Source organism: Oryctolagus cuniculus, chromosome 1, assembly GCF_051225735.1.
Source record: "Oryctolagus cuniculus isolate XC-2025 breed Fujian yellow rabbit chromosome 1, ASM5122573v1, whole genome shotgun sequence".
In the NCBI taxonomy this organism is placed as follows: domain Eukaryota; kingdom Metazoa; phylum Chordata; class Mammalia; order Lagomorpha; family Leporidae; genus Oryctolagus; species Oryctolagus cuniculus.
In genome coordinates this window covers 154,330,635-154,342,639 of record NC_142867.1, presented here as the reverse complement: position 1 = coordinate 154,342,639, position 12,005 = coordinate 154,330,635, and the positions used below count along the sequence as shown (strand labels likewise).

General features: G+C 40.2%; 1 protein-coding gene across 3 annotated transcripts in view; it reads left to right on the top strand.

The window, feature by feature from the left end:
- PCSK5 (proprotein convertase subtilisin/kexin type 5) overlaps nt 1-12,005 on the top strand; it is a 442,208-nt gene that overhangs the window by 53,519 nt on the left and 376,684 nt on the right. The window lies entirely within an intron of this gene.

Genomic DNA, 12,005 nt, shown 5'->3' with positions numbered 1-12,005 from the left:
TCAAAGCTAATAGATGCATTCTTGTTCTCTTCTGATTCTGACTTTGTCTTGACATTATGGTCAGCCATTTGCTCCTTCTTGAAAAACATGGCTCAGTCTCTTATGATCACATTTTCCTTCTGCCTCTCCTGTCTTTGTCGATGGCATCTCTTCCAGCTCATCTGTCAAGTTTGGAGAGCCCAGGGCTCTTCTCTTCCCAGAGAATTTCATGCATTACCATTTTAAAAATCACCTTTATGTTAGTGCCTTTGCTTCAGATTTTTTTAAAGATTTATTTATTTTACTTGAAAGTCAGAGTTACACAGAGAGAGGAGAGAGAGAGAGAGAGAGAGAGGAGAGGTCTTCCATTCACTGGTTCACTCCCCAGTTGGCCACAACGGCTGGAGCTGCACCAATCCAAAGCCAGGAGCTGCCTCTGGGTCTTCTATGTGGGTGCAGGGGCCCAAGAACTTGGACCATCCTCCACTGCATTCCCAGGCCATAGCAGAGAGCTGGATCGGCAGTGGAGCAGCTAGGACTTGAAACAGCGCCCATATGGGATGCTGACACTGCAGGTGGCAGCTTTACCAGCTACACCATGGTAGCGGCCCCATCAAATTTGTGTCTCTTCTGTCACCTACCACCCAGGTAAATGTCCAAGAAGCATCTAGAACATAATATGGCATTTGTGGAGTTTTTAATTCTTATCTATTACCATGACCCCAAAACTATTTCCTTCCCAATAAATGGTACCATGATTTATCCAGTTGCTTCAGTCAAAAATCGAGCAGACATTCTTGCTTTTCTCACTTTCCTTCATTCCTCCTCAGTGGATCATCAAGAGATTCTGTTGGCTCCACTACTAGAAGTTTTCTTTAAGCTGTGAATCTGGGCTTTCCTCTCCTGTGCTGCCACTGTCTTTCTTAGGCCACTGTTAGTCTTGACCTAGGACACTGCAGTTGCCCTCACCTCCGCTCTTGTTCCTCTGTCTGTCTGTTGTCATTATCCATGGAGAGTTAGCTTGCAAAGTTCTAGACAAGATCAAGTCTTTTAATGAATTTCCATTCACCTTAAAAGAAAAGCCAAATTTTCTTAATGATTTTGAAGGGTTTTCATGACTGGCCTCTTCTTAGCTCCTTGGGATAGTCTTTGGAACACTTCCTTTTTGCTTTTCATTCTCAACCACATCTTTCTGTCTCTCTTTCTATCCCTCATGAACATTAAGCTTTCTCTTATTGTCTTAGCTTGGAATATGCTTCCTTTGTTCTTTGCATGATAGATGTATTCTCGTTCTTCAGACATCAAATCTAATGTGTGAAGGTCTTCCATAATGATCCTTGCTAATGCAGATTCTTAATCTCATTTGACTTCAACATGTTAATTTCCTCTTTGGAACATATCCGTATCTAAAACCCTACTCTTCATTTGTTGGTTTTTCCCTTTCCAAGATGTAAACTCACTGGGGGCAGAAAGGCCTTTGTATCTTTTTAACTGTGGGAGTCCTGTGACTTGGAACAATGTCAGGCACATGCATATTCTCAGTAGAATAAACAATGAAGGATATTTTCTTGAGCGACATAGAGAAAAAGAGAAAGAGTGAGAGAGAGAGAAACAGAGACAGAGAGAGGTCTCCCATCTGCTGTGTCACTCCCCAAATACCTGCAACAGCTGGAGCTGGGGCAGGCTGAAGCCAGAAACTGAGAACTCAAAACAGGTCTCCAATATGGGTGGCAGGGACTTGAGCCATCACCTGCTGCTTCCCAGGGTGTACATTAGCAGGAAGCTGGAATTGAGAATGGAGCTGGGACTGGAACTCTGGCAATATGGTGTGGGATGTGAGCATCCTAGCTGTCATCTTAAGCTCTAAGCCAAACACCCACCCATAAAATTCATGTTTAAAGGAAGATACGTGATGGAAGCGATAAGAAAGCTGAAAGATGTAATTTTCCCTTCTCTCCTCTAGAACTTAGAAGTCATTTATCAGGGACATAGGTGGTATTGTCTCATTTTAAGTGTAAAAGTGGGAGAAATGAGAGAGACACTGTTAAAAAATAAAAGAAACACTGAATGGATTTAGGGTATTTGGATTCTCTGCTTTACTACTAGCCCAGAGTAGCTATTAGCACGCTGTTCCTCATTGGGCTTATTTCCCTTGTAAAATTGTGAAGCAGACAGCTATTTTCTAACGTTTGCTCCAATCTATTAATTACCATTTTGGAGCAATATCACTTGTCATCAGTCTACATTGCCATTAGATGTGCTCTTTTCATATTCTCTGTTCTAGTTTCTTTGCAAACCTCTTCCTTTTACCTCTCTCTAATATTTAGAATATTTCTTCGCATATTCAACTCTTTCCATGGATACTATTTTACATGAAAGAGCTGATTTTGCAATTTCCCTTGAGATTAGCCTGGTTAATCTCAAGACAGGTATAGACACCATCTATTCAGCTCGTACATAATGCATCAGGAAGAACTAACATTGCTTGTTGTTGGGGTGTTTTCTACAATAAAAGTGTATGATAATGAGAACAATAATTGTTCACTGGAGCTCATGACGTTGCAGAAAAAGGCAGTTCTGAATACCAGAATATTGTACTGAAAAGAAGTTCTTATAGGGAATTATATAGTTTAGTAAGTTTTGGAGTATTTTTGGAATATAAGCGTACTTCAAGAAATCATGGAAAATGGAATTAAGAGCTGTTTATTTTGATAAGAACAATTTTAGATATATGTGTAATTTGTCCATAATATGCAACTGTCATGAGCTTTTGAAGACTTCCTCATACACGTGGATTTCAAAAATGTTTTGCCCAAAACTAAATGTCTTTAAATTCAATTTTCTGATAACTTTTAAGAGTACCTCTTACTTCCCAAAGTGATTGCAACTGAGCAAATTTTAAGAAACTTAGTCATGAAAATTAGAAATCATTGGAAGGGTGGGGTGGGGTTACGAAAGGAAATAGCAGAGACCCAAAATAAATCCAGGTAGAAACAAATGAATGAAAATTGTTGGTGGCTATGTAGAGTCTTTGTAATCTATTGGCAAAGCTGAGCAAGCATTTTCACACATGAGTTGTCAAGTTCAGGATGCCATTCCAGAAGATATAAAGAAAGAAGTGCAGGAGAACCAGAGAGTGGTAGGTGAGAAACAAGACTGTGTGTTCAGGGCAGACATGTTAGGCCCCAGCTCTGGGGTAGCTTTTGCTCTGGAATGTTCTAGCTGTGTCCCTTAGAATATGGTCAAATTCTTCAGACTTACCCCTTGCACCAGTGGGATGCCTTCTTTAGTTCATTTATGCATGGAGAGAAAGGATAAAGATGGAAACTTCTTGAAAGACTGAGAAAAGCAAGGTCATTCCATAGATGTTTGGGGAGCTTATTGTCTATGAAACATTGGAGGGAGATAAAGCTAAAAGGACAGACCTAGTCATTGGCCTCATAGAGTTTACCATCTAACAAACCCCAAGTTCAGGCCTGACCATGAATACAAGTTTTCATCTCTGTCTCTGTCTCTTTTCTCTCTTTCTCCCTCTCTCCCTCTCTCTTTCCCTGTCTCAGCAGATAGAGAACTCCTGTCTGCTGATTTACTCCTCAAATGCCCACAATGGCCAGGGTTGGGCCATGACAAATCTGGGAGCCAGGAAATGAACTCGGGTCTTCCATGTAGGTGGCAGGAACCCAATCACCGAGCCATCAATGCTGCCTCCCAGGGTGTGCAGAGGCAGGAATCTGGAATCAGGAGCAGAGCAGGGGCTTGAGCTGAGGTACTCTGATAGGAGTTGTGGGGGTACCAACTGGTATCTTAACTACTAGACCAAACATCCACCACTCAAATCAGTTGTTGTTGTTGTTGTGTTTACCAATATGCAATTCTGGCAACACTGAGACTTGAAGGTGATGATTACTTTATTTTTAAAAAGTTTTTACTAACATATCTACAAGATAAAATAACAACTTTTTAGTATGAGTCTGTCCCAAATATGGCATGTAATATACTTACACACAAATTTTTATTTAGCATTTACTTTAAATTCTAGTTTAACTTGGCGTTCTGTATTGTAAATAGGTAAGTCTGATAACCCTAATATGTTCCTAAATTATTTTGCAATTAGAATTAGGAAAATTGTATTAATGCTTTGGTATTAGTAAGGCAGAGGTACTGGGTAAGGACCAACCAAAATCTCAGCATTTCATCATTTCCCATATTCCTCATATCATGAACTGTTTATTATTTGTAAGCATCATCATTGTAAAGGCACAAGTCTGAATAAGCCATTCTTTATTTTACCATATACAAGGGAAATTCACAAAGTTCATGGAAAGTGGGATCAAAAGATAAGCTTCTTTTGTTGCAAACAATGTGAAATTCATGCCTAGTCTTTTATAATACCCTTTATCCAAGGACTTTGTCAAAGCTCACTCATGTTTCTGTTCAGACATTCAGATTGGTGTCTCAGTTTATAGCAGTGTCTGTAAACCAGCAACTAAAGTCCGCCCCACCCCCATGATAAATGTTGTTTGCTGGAAAGACTAACCCATTCCACACCATATAAGACATTTTCACAAACTATCCTTTGTACTCTGACCTTTAAACCTCTAGACTGGTGTGTGTGTGTGTGTGTGTGTGTGTTGGGTAGGGGACTGCTGCAGCTAGCTTTCTGAGAGCTGTGACAAGAAGGGGATTTTAAATGAAAACATCTTCTTAGAAACCTTATGATCAGCCATCTTCTTTCACATTGTGTGATTGTAGGCAAAGCAGCAGTTTGAGGGTTTATAGATTTGGTCAGTTAGATAAGATGTAGTTGTAGTACTATTCCTTCACAGTTGAAAGGGTCCAACTCTGTAAGCATAAGTCCTAACCAGTAGTTAGCATTAACTGATAGGAACTGGGTCGGGAGTCCAGCCTGGCACCAACTCAGATTGCTGAATTATCCTGAGAGGGCAAAGGCTCTATGTGTAGACGTAAATGAAGATAACAAGCTGAGTCACCAGTACATAATGCCAGCCTTTTCTAATTTCATGACTCCACAGTCCAGACTTTGGGGAAACACTGCAATGACATCAACGGGAATAAAAGGCCGTGTCAGTTCCCTCCACTGGACCAGTTTCAGTCCCTGTTTCGTCAGTACAGTGGCACAGGGCGCCGGAACGAGTCTGTGTTCTCCTGTACTCAGTGGAAGAGTACAATGCATGTTCAGCCTTGTGTGTTTAATTCAAGTTTGTAGTTAGGCAAACCCTGTGAAGAGACAAGCACAGAACTATGCTTTGAATCAGAATCACATGTTCCATGACTTTAAAAGGATGGTCATAGGAAAACTACATGGCCATATCTTGGAGAGTTAATGGCAAGTTTTCATTAAATTCTTTAAAACCCTTTGTGTTGCTTATATACTTATAATTATTTTCTTAAAAAATTATTTTATTTATTTGAAAGACAGAGTTACAAAGAGAGGTGGAGACAGAGAGAGGGGTCTCCCATCCACTGGTTCACTCCCCAAATGGCCCCAACAGCCAGAGCTGAGCCTATCCAAAACAGGCAGCCAGAGCTTCTTCCAGGTCTCTCATGTGGATGCAGGGGCCCAAGGACTCGGGCCATCCTTCACTGCTTTCCCAGGTACATTAGCAGGGAGCTGAATGGGAAGTGGAGCAGTGGAGACTCAAACTGGTGGCCATATGGGATGCTGGTGCTGCAGGCCAGGGCTTTAACCTGCTGTGCCACAGAGCCAGCCCCAATATACTTATAATTTAGAATGGACTTTCCCCAACATTTTATTATGATACTTTTTGGACATACAGCAAAGTTTTAAAAGAATTTAAAGTGAACACCACCATACCTACCACCTGGATTCTACCATTAGCAATTCTACCTACTTCCTTTATCATGTAGCTATGCACCTACCCACTTTATGCATCCATCAATCCACACAACATTTTGATGTATTTCAAAGTAAAACACAGACAATAGTCTATTTTCTCAGCATGCACGTCACTATGATATTTTGGATATAAACATTTACATACAGTGAAATTCACAAGACTTACGTATATTTTCTGCAAGTTTTGAGAAGTCTCCCTATTCCTTTCAAGATAGATTTTACCATTGCCCCACAAGAGTTCCTCAATCCCCTTCCTTGATGGTTATCTCCACACAGAGGCAATCCTTGTTTTGATTTTTTACTTCACAATAAATTGGGTTTGAATGGAATACGTAACAAATTTAAATTAGGTTTGCTTTATACATAGTTCTGTTGACTCTGACAATTGTAAACAGCTGTGTAATCATCACCGCAAGATAGGAAGAGAGGCAAGCATTTGGTACGGTAGTTAAGATGCTACTTGGGAGGCCTGCATCCCTCCTCAGAATGTCTGCTTCGAGGCCTGGCTCTCTTGATGCAGCTTTCTGCTAATATGCACCCTGGGATACAGTATGCAAACGTGGCTAAAGTTCTTGAGTCCCTGACACCCACGTTGGAGACCTGAATTGAGTTCTTGTTTCCTGGCCTGGTTATTGCAGATGGAATCTCTCTCTCTCTCTCTCTCTCTCTTCTTTTTCTCTTTTTCAAATAAATAAGATTTTTAAAAGATAGACCACAGTACTCTCACCACCAAAAAATTCACCTGGGCTCCTTTATAGTCAATTTCTTTCCCCTGCCCCAGCCTCTAGTGGTCCCTGATTTGTTTTCTGTCCCCGAAATTTTACCTTTTTTAGAATGGCATATCAATACACTATGTAGTCCTTTGAGTCTGGATTCTTGGAATGGCATAATGCATTTGGGGTTTCATACCCAAGAGTGTATGTGTCAAAATTTGTTTCTTTTTATTGCTGCATGGTATTCTGTTATACAAGAGGACTTCAGAACAGTAAGTTTCTGGAAAATGGAATGGAAGATAAGTTTATTTTGGTGCAAAGCTTTTTAAAAATTTATGCATAGTTTTTTAATAATACGTATTTTCCATGAGCTTCTTAAAGACCATGAGTATACATGGATTTCAAAAATTTTTGTGTGCCAATATAAATATATCTTTTAATTCTACTTTTCATGAAATTTTTTGAGGTCCCCTTATATCCATATACCATGGTTTGTTTACTTATTTGCTAGTTGAGTTGCATTTGAGTTGTTTTTGAGTTCTTGGCGATTATGAATATAGCTGCTGTAAACTAAGTGGCATTTGTGTTTTAGTCCTCTATCAGGCGGATTTGCACGATCCCCCTTTTTGTGTGAGTTTGTAATTCTCAAAGCTATTAGTAGATACTAAACAAGTGCCGGGACATTTGTCAGGGACAGCTAGAGGTATGGTATGTTTTGGAAAAACTGGTTCAACTATTTTGCTCCAATGAAACCTGCAGCTTGCAAAACCAGAGTGGTCTGGCAAAAAAACAAACAGACAAACAAACCTAAATGAAAGATCTCTGTGAGATCCCAGTGGAAAGAACAGGTCATCAAAGAAGGAGGTAACTTTCTCTGAAAGGAGGAGAGAACTTCCACTTTGACTATGACCTTGTCTAAATATGATTGGAGTTGGCAAACTCAAAAGGCTTCCATAGCCTTGGAAACTCATGACAAGAGCCTGGGGTGATTACTGACGCCATAAACAAGAGTATCAATTGTTAAGTCAACAACAGGAGTCACTGTGCACCTAGTCCCCATGTAGGATCTCTGTCCTTAATGTGAATTAATGCTATAACTAGTACTCTAACAGTACTTTACACTTTGTGTTTCTATGTGGGTACAAACTGTTGAAATCTTTACTTAATATATACTATATTGATCTTCTGTATAGAAAGATAATTGAAAATGAATCTTGATGTGAATGGAATGGGAGAGGGAGTCGGAGATGGGAGGGTTTCAGGTGAGAGGGAAGTTATGGAGGGTGGGGAAGTCACTGTAATCCAAAAGCTGTACTTTGGAAATTTATATTTATTAAATAAAAGTTAAAAAAAAAACAGAGTGGTAGTATGTATTACATTACTTGTATTTTGACTTTGGGAACTAGAAAAAATATTAACTGCTAGACATGTCATAGCTGGAAATGTCTATCTCATTAGGTGATCTTTTTCAAGTGGACTTGGGGCATTTTTTCTTTCCTGGACGGGACAGATGTTTTAATTTCTAGTCTTATCTCAGGAGCAAGTGTATTTAATCTACCTTTGGGCTCTGGACACTGAAGGTGAAGATTTGTTGTTGAGGAAGCAAAAAAAAAAAAAAAAAGAAATGTGATTTGGAGAAGAAGGATGGGGGGGAGGAAGGGTTTGCAGTAACAGTAGCAACTACCAATAAATATTTCATTGTGTTGCTATGTGGAGTGGTTACGCCAGGTCAAATTGCTTAACAGTAAGTCAGGTTAATACAGGGTTTAGTGAGATGAGAGACTGATGAGGGGGTGAATTTCATCATAGGATTGTGGTTTTGTTTTGGCAAGGGATCCAATGCCAAATGTGAGAGGCTGCTGCCAGGTGCTTACTGGAAAGAAACGTGCTTGTCTCTTCATGCTCTTGCATTTTCTGTGAAAGCAGAAATGATTTTGTCATTTTATTTACATGCGTACATGTGTATGTCTGTGTGTGTGCATTTATAATGGAGTTACAAATAGCAAGAAAAACACATAGGCCATATTAATTTACTTTACAACTTTATTCATTTATTTAACAGAAATGAATTAAGTGTATGTCAAATCCCCACAGTTTTGAAACTGTAAGTCAGAAGAATCAGACTTTGGTAAAAAGAAAAAAATAGTAGTATGTGATTTTTGTGACTGTTAGAAGAATAAAGGTGGGATTTATGTATGAGCCTCGGTGAAGTCCAGTGGGGTAACTTTCCTGCCACTCTTTATACTTTAAAGAAGTAATTTGAGGCCAGCGCCGGGGCTCACTAGGCTAATCCTCCACCTTGTGGCGCCGGCACACCGGGTTCTAGTCCCGGTCGGGGCGCCGGATTTTGTCCCGGTTGCCCCTCTTCCAGGCCAGCTCTCTGCTGTGGCCAGGGAGTGCAGTGGAGGATGGCCCAAGTGCTTGGGCCCTGCACCCGCATGGGAGACCAGGATAAGTACCTGGCTCCTACCATCGGATCAGCACCATGCGCCGGCCGTGGAGGCCATTGGAGGGTGAACCAATGGCAAAGGAAGACCTTTCTCTCTGTTTCTCTCTCTCACTGTCCACTCTGCCTGTCAAAAAAATTTAAAAAAAAAAAAAAAAAGGAAGTAATTTGAACTTTGAACTAAGAATAGAGATGAAAACAGCTCATAGAAATCTTTTTGTGTAGCATTGACAGTGGACACTGATAAACTTCAAATGGGAATAAAAGGACATGGTAGGTCATCTGAATATGTTAACAATTTGTAACTGGATGGCTAAACAGTACATAGAAACATAGACAACCAAGATATTTTGCAAACATGCCAGGCATTTGGTTTACAGAAAAAGGTCCATTTTTCCCCTGCATTTACAACTTCACACAGCTCCTGTGAGTGTCTTCAGGGAAGCATTTTTTCATTGTAGGTGCAGTATTGTTCAGATTAGGCTCATCAGTCACTTTAACGGCAGATAACATCAATAATCTATCTTTGTGTTTGTAAGCCCTCATGCTGCTTATGAATTTACAAGCACAAACATTAATGAATATCCCAGTGGTGTAAAGGTACATTTATACCTATCTCCCTCCCTCTCCCGTTCTTGGTGTTAGAGGAAACTGATGAAGAGCCCAGGAAAACACTGTGGTACTTTATCCTTATTATAACAATAGCTTTGTTACAAAGTTATTGAGTTACAGAGCCTTGGCTTCTCTCAAGATCCAATGTACTCATAATTGCAGCTGTTATAATGGTGATTTGTTAGACTTAAAATGCTCGGTTCTCCAGAGTGTCACTGTTAAGGAGAGTGAAGTGGGAGTTTAGTTTGGCTACGTGGATCAAGTAGATTGAGATCTCAGGAAATCCAGAAGGGAAATACCCGAGAAATCAGGAGCCTGGCCGGAAAACCTGTGCTTTTTCTCTAGGGCTTTCTCCACAGGAGGGGCAGGTATGTGCAGTGCTTGGTCAAGGAGAAAGCAAAATTAAGAGAAAGCATACTAAAATTTTATTGGTAATGGTGGCTTACACATCTCTCTGAAACACTAGCTGAGCATTCTTTCGGACCATGAAACGTCTCTTTTCTTTCTTCTTTTTTAAGTAAACATCTGCCTTGAAAACTGATTTGGAAATATTTAGGTTCTATACTAAGTATTCAAAGCATCCTAAATAAGAAAGTGTGGTTCACAGTCATTCACATCATTTGAAGAGAAAACAAGTGTTTCCTGCTGTCTGTCAGGCTCAGTGCTTGCGTTCGCTGCCATCCTGTGTTGATGCCTTGGACAGGGTTCGGAGGAGGACGCACTTCTTTCCAGGAAACAGGTAGGCTAGTGTCCTGGCCAAGTAATTTGCTGTTTGCACTGCACTGTGCTATTTATTGTATTTTTCCCTTCTTTCTGAAAAGGACAAAAAAGTAGGAAGATAAAAGTGGCAATGAAGAACAATGCATATTATTTGCTCTAGAATTCTCCGTCATGGCTGAAAAATCAGCCTTCTCCCACTCCTTCAACTCTCTCTTACCAACACTTGCCCTTAAAGTCATCTTTAATGATGGAGGTAATTTTATATAGCTTAAAACATTTGAACTTTACTTTTAAACTGTAGCTTCCAATTAATCCAGTTACAACCTATGTAATTGGAATCAGTATGATACTATCACGAGTGAAATAAGAACAGATTGTCATAATAAATGTTTCTTAGATAGGTAGTCTATGTCAGACCCTTTTACCAGTGCTTTAACTAGTATATGAGGGTACTTCAGAAAGTTTGTGGGAAATGAAATTAAAAGGAAAGTTTATTTTGGTGCAAAAATTTTGAAATTCATGCATATGTTTTTTCATAACAAAACTTCTCTATCAACTTTTTGAAGAACCCTATACACATAAATTATATTTTTTGTAGCAATGTAAATTTATCTTTTAATCCAATTTTCCATGAACATTTTTAAAATTTTATTTATTGATCTGAAAGGCAGAGTGACTGACAGGAGGTGGAGATACTGGTTTACTTTCCAAATGTACCCAGCATCAGAGCTAGGCCAACCTGAAGCCAGGAACCTGGCATTCCATCTGGGCCTCCCGCGTGGGTGGCAGGAACCCAAGTACTTGGGCCATCCTATGCTACCTCCCAGGTGCATTAGGAAGAGAGCTGTATTGGAGGCACAGGGTAGCTGGAATTGAACTAGACACTCCCATATGTGATCCGGAGTTCTCCAGAGGTGGTCTAACCTGCTGTACCATGATGCCTGCCCCTCATATACCAGCTTAGGATTTCCTAGCTTTTTTTCCTCATTGATATTCTTCTAAGAAGATTAAATTTAGCACTTAATTTAAATTAACTAAGTTAATTTGAATATGAATTAAATTTAATTTCTCTCATGGATAAATCTAATAATAAGGAATGCATTTTTGTCAGGTAGGGTTGACCATGAGAGTGACACAAACCACTCTGTTGGCTAATATTCCTTCACTCTTCCCTCCCAGATGCTGTCACCTCCGTTGAGAAGGCAAGGACTGACCCAAATCGGTTCATGCTCTTGGCAACCCTAGGGGTGGGTAGTTGGTTGTCTTCCCCTTGTGCAGATCAGAAAACAAAGACTCTGAGTGAAGCAACTTATGCAAGGGATAGTTTATGAGTAAGTAAAGCTTCCAGGCTGTACCCTCTTTTTTTTTTTTAAGATTTATTTTAAAGGGATTGAGAGAGAGAGAGAGAATCTTCCACCTGCTGGCTCACTCACCAAATGGCAACAATTGCCAAGGCTGGGCCAGGCTGAATCTAGGAACCGAGAACTCCACTGGGTCTCTCACACAGGTGACAGGACCCCAGGTACTTGGGCTGTCTTCTGCTGTCCTCCCAGGCACATTAGTAAGGAGCTGAATCAGAAGTGGAGCAGCTGGGACTTGAACTGGCACTCTGATATGGGATGCCAATGTTGCATGTGGTAGCTTAACCTGCTGCTCC